Consider the following 11,434-nt stretch of genomic DNA (forward strand, 5'->3'; position numbering starts at 1 on the left):
TGATGCTAAACTCCTTGGAGTAACACCTTCACCTTCGGGCAAAACCACCTCTCAAACGATAACCACGGCTTGAGACTAGCTTTATGCTTGCAATAATGATGCATGACATTTTTCCAGCGTAATGCTCCATAATCATGGAAGTGCTACGCGATTTATTATGCAATATGCTATGCTTATCTACATGATGAATGTATAAAAAGTATCCCCCTTAAGGGACTCTTCTGGGGAGCTCGAGACAATCTGCTGAGGAACTCGTCATTGCTCCAACTCCACCCTGCTGGGGAATAGTACTGCCGCTGGGAAATAGGCCACCCTTGCTGGGGATAACCTCCTCTTCACCCGATCCGCTTGGGGAATTGCTGGGGAAGGAACCACCAACGCACTCTGTGGGGATACAACAGTCTTTGACTTGCTGGGCATGCAACACTCCAGACTCTGCTCGGGGAACCACCTCCCACAGATACCTCCGCTGGGAAGTAACAACCTTCTGGCCTGGCGACTGGGGAAGCATCAATCTGAAACCTGCTGGGGATAACCATCCTGACCCTTCTAGGGAATCCACAGACCTTGAATATGCTGGGGAATTAGTCATTCCGACTCTGCTTGGGGAGGAGGACAGTCTGGTACTGAACACCCGACGACTCGTCGAACCATGGTATTCACATCCAACTCCCATGTCAGCTTTCCAATTTTGAGAACTCCCAGACTCGTCTGGACTTTTCTGATTCATCACCTTGTATTCCCAACTGCTCCGTACTCGACGAAGATCGAACTCCTGGGAATTATACAGACTTCTCAATCTTCAGACTTTGAAGAGTCTTCTTGATTAATATCCAGGATCATCGTACGTCCTTCGTCGTCTTTTCACCATTCTTCTATTCATTCGTCCCTGATTGGACTCCATGGGGATTGTTTTGTCAAAGCTTCCACATCACAACCTGCAAGTGAGTGAAAATATCTAACAGCACCTACAAAAGAGATCGTTAGATAAAACCGTGCCCCAGGCGTGTCAAGATTTCAACACTTGGGTCACTCAACCTTCCGAATAAGATTTCAAATTTTCAATCTTATAAACACGCATTGGAAGGGACCTGTATGTCTTAAAATGCAAAGATTCTTTATCATAATAATTGGATGTTTTTGCAATCAAAGCGGTAATGAAAAACAAAAACAAAAATTATTTGACTGAATATGCATTTTATTGATTGAAAAAAAGGTGGCTCAAACTGAGCAATACAAAGGAAGCAATTCCTGAAAAGAGGTAATTGCGCACAAAAGGAAAAATCTATCCTAATGGCAATGTGAAACCCGTGATCTCATCGAGTTCCAACTCAGTTACACCTCATATGTCCTCAGACTCTCCGTGCTTTCTGCCTTCCGAACAAGACAATTCCAATTGATCCCTACCGGGTATTATCCATGTGCCTTAACCAAAGTACAAACGATCATGCCAGACGCAGTTGTTCGCTTCAATCCCTCTTTTGCCTGGACCGCCCTTTCGGGTTTTCAGTCCACCGGGATCCCCTTTTTTGCCCAAGCCGCCTTTTCAGGTTTTCGACTTGCCGGGTGTACAATTTTTTCAATTTTATCCCTAATTTTTGCCCGAACCTTTTCTTTCTGTTTTTTGGTTCGTCGGGATGCCCATTTTTACATGGACTATTTTATTCTTTTCGTCCAGCGGGTCTCTTATACGAAGTATTTTTTAACTGCGTCCGCATTCACAGGGGATGGAAAATCCTCACCATCCATGGTCGTTAACAACAAGGCTCCGCCAGAGAAAACCTTCTTGACCACGAATGGACCTTCGTAATTGGGTGTCCATTTGCCCCTTCGATCGTTTTGAGGAGGAAGGATCCTCTTCAGCACCATATCACCTACATGATATACCCGGGGTCGCACCTTTCGGTCAAAAGCACGCTTCATCCGCTGCTGGTATAACTGCCCATGACAAATGGCTGCTAGCCTCTTTTCCTCAATCAGGCTCAACTCTTCGTACCGAGTTCTCACCCATTCAGCCTCTTGCAATTTCACGTCCATCAGGACTCTCAAAGAGGGAATTTGAACTTCCACCGGTAGCACGGCTTCCATTCCATACACCAAAGAGAAAGGTGTTGCCCCAGTAGACGTACGCACCGACGTTCGATACCCATGCAATGCAAACGGCAACATCTCATGCCAGTCTTTATAGGTCACAACCATTTTCTGCACAATCTTCTTTATATTCTTATTGGCTGCCTCAACCGCCCCATTCATCTTCGGGCGATAAGGAGAAGAATTGTGATGCTCGATCTTGAATTCCCGGCACAGCTCTGCCATCATCTTGTTATTCAAATTAGAACCATTATCAGTAATGATTCTCTCGGGAACCCCATATCTGCAAATGATGTCTCTCTTGAGAAATCGGGCAACGACCTGCTTCGTCACATTTGTATAAGAGGCTGCTTCCACCCACTTGGTGAAGTAATCAATAGCCACTAATATGAATTTGTGCCCATTCGAAGCTGTAGGCTCTATCTTTCCAATCATATCCAGGCCCCACATAGCGAACGGCCATGGAGACGACATCAAACTCAACGGATTTGGAGGCACGTGCACCTTGTCAGCATAAATCTGGCATTTATGACACTTCCGCACGTAATTGAAACATTGGGCCTCCATTGTCATCCAATAATATCCTGCCCTCAGCAGATTCTTTACCATCGCATTCCCACTGGCATGGGTACCGAACGATCCTTCATGAACCTCTTTCATCAATTGGCTTGCTTCTTTATCATCAACACATCTGAGCAAGACCCAATCAAAATTTCTCTTATACAAAACCCCATCTTTATTCAAGTAGAACACCATGGCCAACCTCCGCAGAGTCTTTTGGTCCCTCTTGGATGCTCTCTCAGGATACTCTTGGGTCTCCAGATAGCGCTTGATATCGTAATACCATGGCTTCTCATCATCATGCACTGTGTCAACAGCAAACACATAAGTCGGTCTATCCAGACGTCCCACCTCCACACTGGGGAACTGATTCCACCACTGCACCTTAATCAAGGCAGCCAGAGTAGCCAAAGCATCTGCCAATGGATTCTCTTCTCTGGGCACGTGATGCATCTCCACTTTGGTGAAAAACGTCAACAATCTCCTAGTATAATCCCGGTATGGAACTAAATGAGACTGATGCGTATACCATTTTCCGTTAACCTGATTTACAACCAGAGCTGAATCCCCATATATAACAAGGTTCTTGATTCTCAAATCAATCGCCTCTTCAATCCCCAATATGCAAGCTTCGTATTCAGCCACGTTGTTGGTGCACTCAAATGTTAGTCGGGCAGCAAAAGGAATGTGGGATCCTTTCGGCGTAACCAAAACAGCACCAACACCGCTACCATTCACGTTAACGGCCCCATCAAACATCAGAATCCATTCGGACTCAGGGTCAGGCCCCTCCTCCGGGATCGGTTCCTCACAATCTTTCGATTTGAGAAACATGATGTCCTCATCAGGGAACTCAAACTTCATCGGTTGATAATCCTCAATAGGTTGCTGGGCGAGGTAATCAGACAATACACTCCCCTTGATTGCTTTCTGAGAGGTATACTGAATATCATATTCTGTCAAAATCATTTGCCATCTCGCAACCCGTCCGGTCAATGCTGGCTTCTCAAAAATATACTTGATTGGATCCATCTTGGAAATCAATAAAGTGGTATGAACCAGCATATACTGTCGCAGTCGGCGAGCAGCCCAGACCAAAGCACAGCAAGTTTTCTCGAGCAGTGAATATCTTGTTTCACAGTCGGTAAACTTTTTGCTAAGGTAGTATATGGCATGCTCTTTTCGACCAGACTCGTCATGCTGCCCCAATACGCACCCCATAGACCCCTCGAGGACCGTCAAGTACAGAATTAACGGTCGTCCCTCCACAGGAGGCATCAGAATCGGAGGCTCCTGCAAATACTCTTTTATCTTTTCAAATGCCGCTTGGCAATCATTATTCCACCTGACCGTTTGATCTTTTCTTAACAACTTGAAAATTGGTTCACACGTGGCTGTTAGATGAGATATGAACCGTGAAATGTAGTTCAATCTACCTAAGAAACCACGAACCTCCTTCTCTGTTCTCGGTTCAGGCATTTCTCTTATTGCTTTTACTTTAGCAGGATCAACCTCGATTCCTTTTTCACTTACAATGAACCCCAGCAATTTACCGGACCGCACTCCGAAAATGCACTTATTCGGATTCAACCTCAGGCTGAACTGTCTCAGCCGGTCAAACAACTTGGCCAGATCTACCAAATGCCCCTCTTCTGTCTGGGACTTTTCTATCATGTCATTAACATAGCATTCAATTTCATGATGAATCATACCATGAAACAAAGTCACCATGGCTCTCTGATAAGTAGCACCGGCGTTCTTGAGACCGAATGGCATCACCTTGTAACAAAAAGTGCCCCATGGTGTAATGAACGTTGTTTTCTCCATATCATCTGGCGACATTTTGATTTAATTATAGCCAGAAAAGCCATCCATGAAGGAAAACACTGAGAATTGAGCTGTATTATCTACCAACACATCAATGTGAGGTAATGGGAAATCATCCTTCGGACTAGCTCTGTTCAGATCTCGGTAGTCCACACACATTTTCACCTTCCCATCTTTCTTCGAGACTGGCACGATGTTCGCGACCCAAGGCGGATAGTTAGTGACAGCAAGGAAACCAGTATCCCACTGCTTCTTCACTTCCTCTTTAATTTTCATCGCCATGTCAGGTCGAGTTCTGCACAACTTCTGCTTTACTGGAGGACAATTTGCTCTCAACGGTAGCTTGTGCACAACGATATCGGTATCCAACCCTGGCATATCTTGATAAGACCAGGCAAAGATGTCGACATACTCTTTCAACAATGCTACCATTCTACTCTTGACACTTTCCTCCAAAGCAGCCCCGATTTTCACTTCTTTTTTGACCTCATCGGTACCCAAATTCACAATTTCAATCTGCTCTTCATGCGGCTGAATCACCTTCTCCTCTTGTTTCAAAAACCTGGCTAATTCCCCTGGCAGTTCACAATCTTCTTCGCCTTCTTCTTCGGCATGATATATCGGATTGTCGAAGTCATACGAGGGTGTAACAGGATTGTTATCAATGAGATCCGGCGAGAAATCGCATCTGCATGAATGTGGATTCATGCACTGCTTTAGAACCGGAGCGAGACACATTGAAAAGGAAAATGAAAACATTGCCATTTTTATTTTTTGTTTTTAAACCGCAAAAATAAATGAAAAACAGGGAACACCGCTTTTAACTGAAAAACATCCGTTTATTCATGATGCAAATTTTGCAAAATTTAAACATGAGGTGGCCCTTACAATGAACCAGTACGTTTCGGGCAAAACGTATGGCTTTCATGCGAATAAAACTGAAAACAGGAAAATATTACTCTTCGAGCAGAGTGACCGTGATGATCTTTTCAGCCTTCCAGTTCTTTATCCATTGATCCAATTCGCAGTCACTATCAGCTTCATCACCCACCATACAGATGTGATCTGGATCCAGCATTCCAGCACTGGTGAATGTGAACGACGTACGACGCCCTCTGCCTTGTCCTGAGCCTCGGCCCGGTTGATATCCCACTCCAAAGCGGTCTTTCTTGGCGGAGATGTCCATCATCTTCCCCCAACCAGGAGCTTCTCCACTCTTCACCACCTCAGCGGCCTGCTTGTACGAAGATATGGACGGTTTCTCTTCTTCTTTTGCGAAAAGAGCATTCTCCACCTTAACGGTTTCAAATGCTTGACTCGGTGTCTCCCATATTTCACCGTCCATCTCTACGTATTTGAACGAGGACAGGTGGCTGACGAAGATGTCCTCTTCCCCGCAGACGGTGACGACCTGCCCGTCCCAGATATACTTTAGCTTCTGGTGCAAAGTCGAAGTCACTGCCCCAGCAGCATGAATCCATGGGCGACCCAACAGGCAACTGTATGCCGGCTGAATATCCATGACATAGAATACTGACTTGAACACCTCGGGTCCGATCTTCACTAGGAGCTCCACCTCTCCAAACACAGCCCGCTTCGACCCATCAAAAGCCCTCACGATCAGATCAGTAGGCGTCAGGATCAACCCTTCACAGTTCAGCTTAGCCAAGGCTTTCTTTGGCAACACATTCAAAGAGGAGCCAGTATCAACCAGCACGTGCGAGAGCACGACTCCTTTACACTCCATTGCGATGTGTAAAGCCCGGTTATGATTTCTCCCATCCACAGTCAGGTCCATATCGGTGAACCCCAACCCGTGGCTGGCATGAACATTAGACACCACCGTCTCTAGTTGATTTATTGTTATCTCTTGAGGAACATAGGCCTTCTTCAGAATTTTCAACAAAGCCTCTCTATGCCCCTTAGAGCTTAAAAGCAAAGATAGAATTGATATTTTGGATGGAGTCTGTTGCTGATGGTCAACAAGCTTGTACTCTGACTTCTTGATGATTCTTAAGAATTCTTCTGCTTCATCATCAAGTTCTCTTTCCGACCCACCAGGCGCCGGTGTCACCACGGGAGTACCATCATTGATTACCGCTTGTTTTCCTTTTGCCCTGGCTAAAGCCTCGGTGTCGCACCTCGAAAAAAATGGGGATACGACTTCAAAGCGAAGCGCGATCGCACGCTCGCAATGATGGACTGAACAGAGTCGCCACCGAACTTTATTTATTCCTAAAAAGGAAAGGGGAAATATCGATAAAACCCAAGACAAAAGAAAGGATAAGATATGGTCATCGCAACCAATATCCGGGTTCGGGAGTCGATTACGCAAGGGGAAGGTATTAGCACCCCTCACGTCCGTTGTACTCAACGGGAACCATTAGGTCAGTTGTGTGCGTTAGTGTTAGTTTGAAATGTTAGGCTTTCCAATTTATTAGGTGGGAAAGAAAGAATGGAAGAGAGAAGAAATGTTTTTTGGATTTTCAACGAAGGACTAAACCTAAGTTTTTTATTAATGGGCCTGACAAGATTTACAAATCCTGCTCCTACGTATCTCAAAAGAGAAATCAAGGCTTACGTAGTTCTGGGTAGAAAAATGTTTGTTTGTTGGTCGATTTTAGCGAAAGCTATATTGTATTAATCGACGAAAACATTGTTTTACCCAAAACAGATGAGGAGTGAACGCATACCACACATCGAACGGATTTATAAATCTACATTCGGAAAAGCGTCATTTATCTCTACTCAACAATCGTGGCCGAAACATTGTTTTGTATCACTTAAGACAGGATACCTTTCATTTATGAAAAAGGTTTTTGATTAATCGCACGGCGGCGAGAAAGAGTTTGATTGGTTGGATGTATTTTGAGTGATGGCGAGAACTTGGATGAGCGAGATATACATCTCGAATCCTAGCCTCAGGAGTGCATGGTATACACCATGTTCCATTTCCATCTTTATTGAAAAAAGTTAAGATAGGAATTAAGTATTTTGGAATTTGATTGAGAAAGGGTTTGAAGAAACCGCATTGACAATTTTTAGGCGATGGCGAGAGTTAAGATTGGCGAGGCATACGTCTCGAATCTTGACCTCAGGAGTGCATGGTATACACCATGTTCCATTTCCACCTTTATTGAGAAAGTGTTAAATAAGAATTAGGTATCTTAGATTTGATTGAGAAAGGGTTTGACGAAACCACATTGACAATTTTAGACGATGGCGAGAGTTAAGATTGACGAGGCATACGTCTCGAATCTTAACCTCAGGAGTGCATGGTATACACCATGTTCCATTTCCACCTTTATTGAGAAAGTGTTTAGTAAGAATTAGGTATTTTGGTTTTTTGTTGTGAAAATGACTTGACCCTAGATCAAGTGTTGATGGACGTTCAAGAGAAATTTGGATAAGTGTTTGAGAGAAAACCAAAGTGGATAAATTTGAATGATGGCGAGAGCTAGGATTGGCGAGATATACATCTCGAATCCTAGTCTCAGGAGTGCGTAGTATACACCACGTTCCACTTCCATCTTTATTGAAAAGTTTTTAGATAGGAATTAATATTTTTTGAGTTTTTGATTATGAAAAATAGCTTGACGTTGGATCAAACATTTGATGAAGGTTTGAAAGCAATGGAATAGAAATGGGAGGGAGAAATTGAATTGACTTGTTTATTGAGAAAATACTCGACGTTGGATCAAGTCATATTTTTTGCATTTTGAAATTGTTGATTTTATTCTTGTGTTAGTAGCTAACTACACAGTCAAGCCATAAAGAAATAAAACAGTACAAGATTATTACACATCGGGGGAGTGGGGTACATTTTGTCAAATGGGGATTAAAAAATCATGAAATAATTAAATCGGGCCCAAACAACAAATAATGTAATGCATGAGTGTAAGTGCAAGAGAACCGGCTCATTGTAAGAAAGCCCAAGAGTAAGCTATGTGAGGTTGATGGCGATGCTCAAAAAGCAATCGACTTACAAGGGTGTGAAAATGGGCTCGACATTGAATCGAGGAATATGATTTTAATAGTTTTAAAATGGTTTTGAATGAATGATGAAATTAATAAAAAAACAGATTTTGTGTTATTAAATAACAATGAAACCATGAGTATAATAAAACATAAACATAAAAAATGCTAAAAGAAATAAAATGCTAAAAGAAAATAAAATGCTAAAGGAAAAAAAAATGCTACATATGAGTATTGAACCCTCTCCACTTAAGATCATGAAGACCCTCTCTCCACTAGGCCATTTATGACTAGTTGTTATTTTGATGCTAGATTGGATAAATAAACTAAAATGGATTAAAAATTAGAATTAAAATAAAAAAAACTAATAAAAAGAAAACTGTTGGACTACCAGTAACTGAACCCAGCCGCTTGGCTGTTGGGTTATCAATGGGGAATAAGTTGGAAATGTAAAAACTATTATTAACTAATAACCTAGGAATTTTAAACAAAATAATCTTTAATGCTTTCAAAACTTATTCTGTTTAAACAAATAAATTAAAGAAAAGAAAAAAAAAAGAAAAGATGGAATAGTAACAGAGGCCTCACGAACTCGCCCTCTCTTTCTCACGAATCTCTCTTCTCTCAATCGCTACCAGCAAGCTCTCTCCCTCGCCCTCAATGAAATCGCTCCCTCACCGCTCTCTCAATCTCGGTATCGCTCTCAAAAGTTCCCAATCAGTGTCGTTCCCAATCGCTCGCGTCTCACTCAAACACACCGGGACATGCAAGAACTCGTGGATGGGATAAAAAAAGGAGCTCACCTTCGGCGGTTATGACGGCGATGATGAAGCTTCAAACTCCTCCAACTCTTCAAACCAGGTTTGTCTTTGATTTTAAGGTTAGGGTTTTTCTGTTTGCCAGTTTTCAATTCCGCCTCCGATTTTTTTTCTCCCTCTTTTACTGATTCACTCTCTCTATTTATATCTCCTGATTTAGGGTTTCAAAGGTGCATTTGGTGTTCAAAGGAGCATCCTGCAAAATACCTTTTTTGATGTTCAGACTCGGATTACCCTGTTGATGCTAGATTCGAAAAGGTACTCTTAACGCAAGCTTTCTTCTTGAATTTTGTCTTAACTTCAAATTGGGATATTTTCTGGAATTCTAACGCTTGCCAATTGCTTTGGGTTTTGTTACTGCAGTAAAAACATTGAAGATTCCAAAAGCATTTTCGGTTTTGATCACAGCTCAGGTTTTACTCGGTTTTGGACCTTCACAAGAAAACAGGACCAGGAGTGCAATTATTGTTGCTTGGCCATCTCTATCCTCATCTCTTGTTTCTCTGTGGGGTTGTTTCACGGTTTTGCCTTACCCTTTGTTGTTTGTTGCAGGTTGCGGACATCATACCGTATAGTTCATTCGGTAAAGATGATCCCCGGAAAGTATCAATATATGCTCAACAGTCTGGTCTTGGCGTTCTCAAAAACCCATAGAAATTGCCTCACAGCATCAGCAGTCCCCTGGAACCATTTCTTGCCAGCTTCTCTAGATGTTTGAGTTGCAGCCAATTTCTCCATCCAACCCAATATAGTTTAAATCTGCCTTTGCAGCAACCACCTCTCGGGAGTCCTCTTGTGTTGTATCACGGAGAGTGAATATTTCTTTCTGACGATATGCAGCATTATCATCAAAATTCAATTTAGCATCAGCAGCTACTAGTTGGTTATCAGCTGTCTCTGCCATGGGATTGATTTCTAAAAGGGTGCAGTCAGAATCAACAAAAAGTTTATATAAATTCTTCACTTGTTCAATTGATTGATTTCTATCGGCCACTTTGGGAGCCAAGCTATCAACAACCTTTGCAGCATCTTCATCAGTAATTCCTTCAAAAACATCAACAGGTACCTTTACAATCATATCTGGAAATTTCTCTGCAAGGTCTTCAATGCTCATTCCTCCCTTTCTACAATCAATAATAAGTGGGCCAGCAGTCTTACGATCCAGAGTTATAGCAAAGTACATCTCATTCACAAGTGACAGCTTTTCACACAAGTAAAACTTGCTGACGATTTTTCCCTGAGGACCTGTCTGCTTTGTAACTAGTATCTGCCCGAGCATCTTCTTGCTATGTCTTCAACCTGTTCAGTCTTCACAATGTGTACTCCTCCCTTGCGGCAAGTAATAGGTTCTTGAGACGGAGCTCCTTGACTTAAAAATAGCTTTGCTTTTATTTTGCCAATCACTATAACCTTCTGTGTGCTGGTTCTCACAATACAGGTAGTTTTTTTTATGCATCCATTGTCACTGCCCATGCAGTTTCAGCAAAGACACCAGTTGTTCTCTTAAGTTCTGAAGTTAATGGTACCATTCGAAGAAATCTAGGAATGTACTGAAGCAATATAATGAACAGCAATGCCTGCTTTGTTGCTAGTACATCTGAACTTTTTGACCTCTGAAGAAATCTCCAAACAACAATTTGTGGTATCGGCAACACAGATAGGAAATCAATGATGAAATATCGTCGCAGGTTTGTCAAGTTGGGAATTCTGCACGAAATTGCATTGGCCACGGCCATTGGTTGATTTTAATAACAAGTGTTTAGCTTGGATATAGTTTGCTTTGATTGTTCATTAGGATTGTACTTGTAGGATTTATGTAATATGATGTACTTGTGAGAAAATATTGTGAAATGTAATTTGGAGCAAGACTTTGTAGCTTATGGAAATGGATATGGATTTTAGAAATGAATTTGGAAATGGATATGCAATGGTAATTGAATGTAATTGGACATGAAAATGTATGTATGAAAATGAGTTTGGAACTGTTTGAAAGCTAGATGTTATGAAATGTGTGTATGTGCTATTTTGATTTGGGATGAACTATGGATGGAAAATGGATCATGTTTGGTTATAAAATGGATTTTTAGAAATAATCCAAGACTAATTTAAATGTCAATTTAAAATAAAATAAAAAACCAAATAAAACCAATTAAAATCAAATT

At 42.0% G+C, this 11,434-nt stretch overlaps 1 pseudogene; it reads right to left on the bottom strand.

Moving 5' to 3' along the window:
* Positions 1–9,978: 9,978 nt before the first annotated feature.
* LOC127102130 (succinate--CoA ligase [ADP-forming] subunit beta, mitochondrial-like) lies at positions 9,979–10,745 on the bottom strand (annotated as a pseudogene).
* Positions 10,746–11,434: the final 689 nt, after the last annotated feature.

Source organism: Lathyrus oleraceus, chromosome 7 (genome assembly GCF_024323335.1).
Source record: "Lathyrus oleraceus cultivar Zhongwan6 chromosome 7, CAAS_Psat_ZW6_1.0, whole genome shotgun sequence".
Lineage (NCBI taxonomy): Eukaryota > Viridiplantae > Streptophyta > Magnoliopsida > Fabales > Fabaceae > Lathyrus > Lathyrus oleraceus.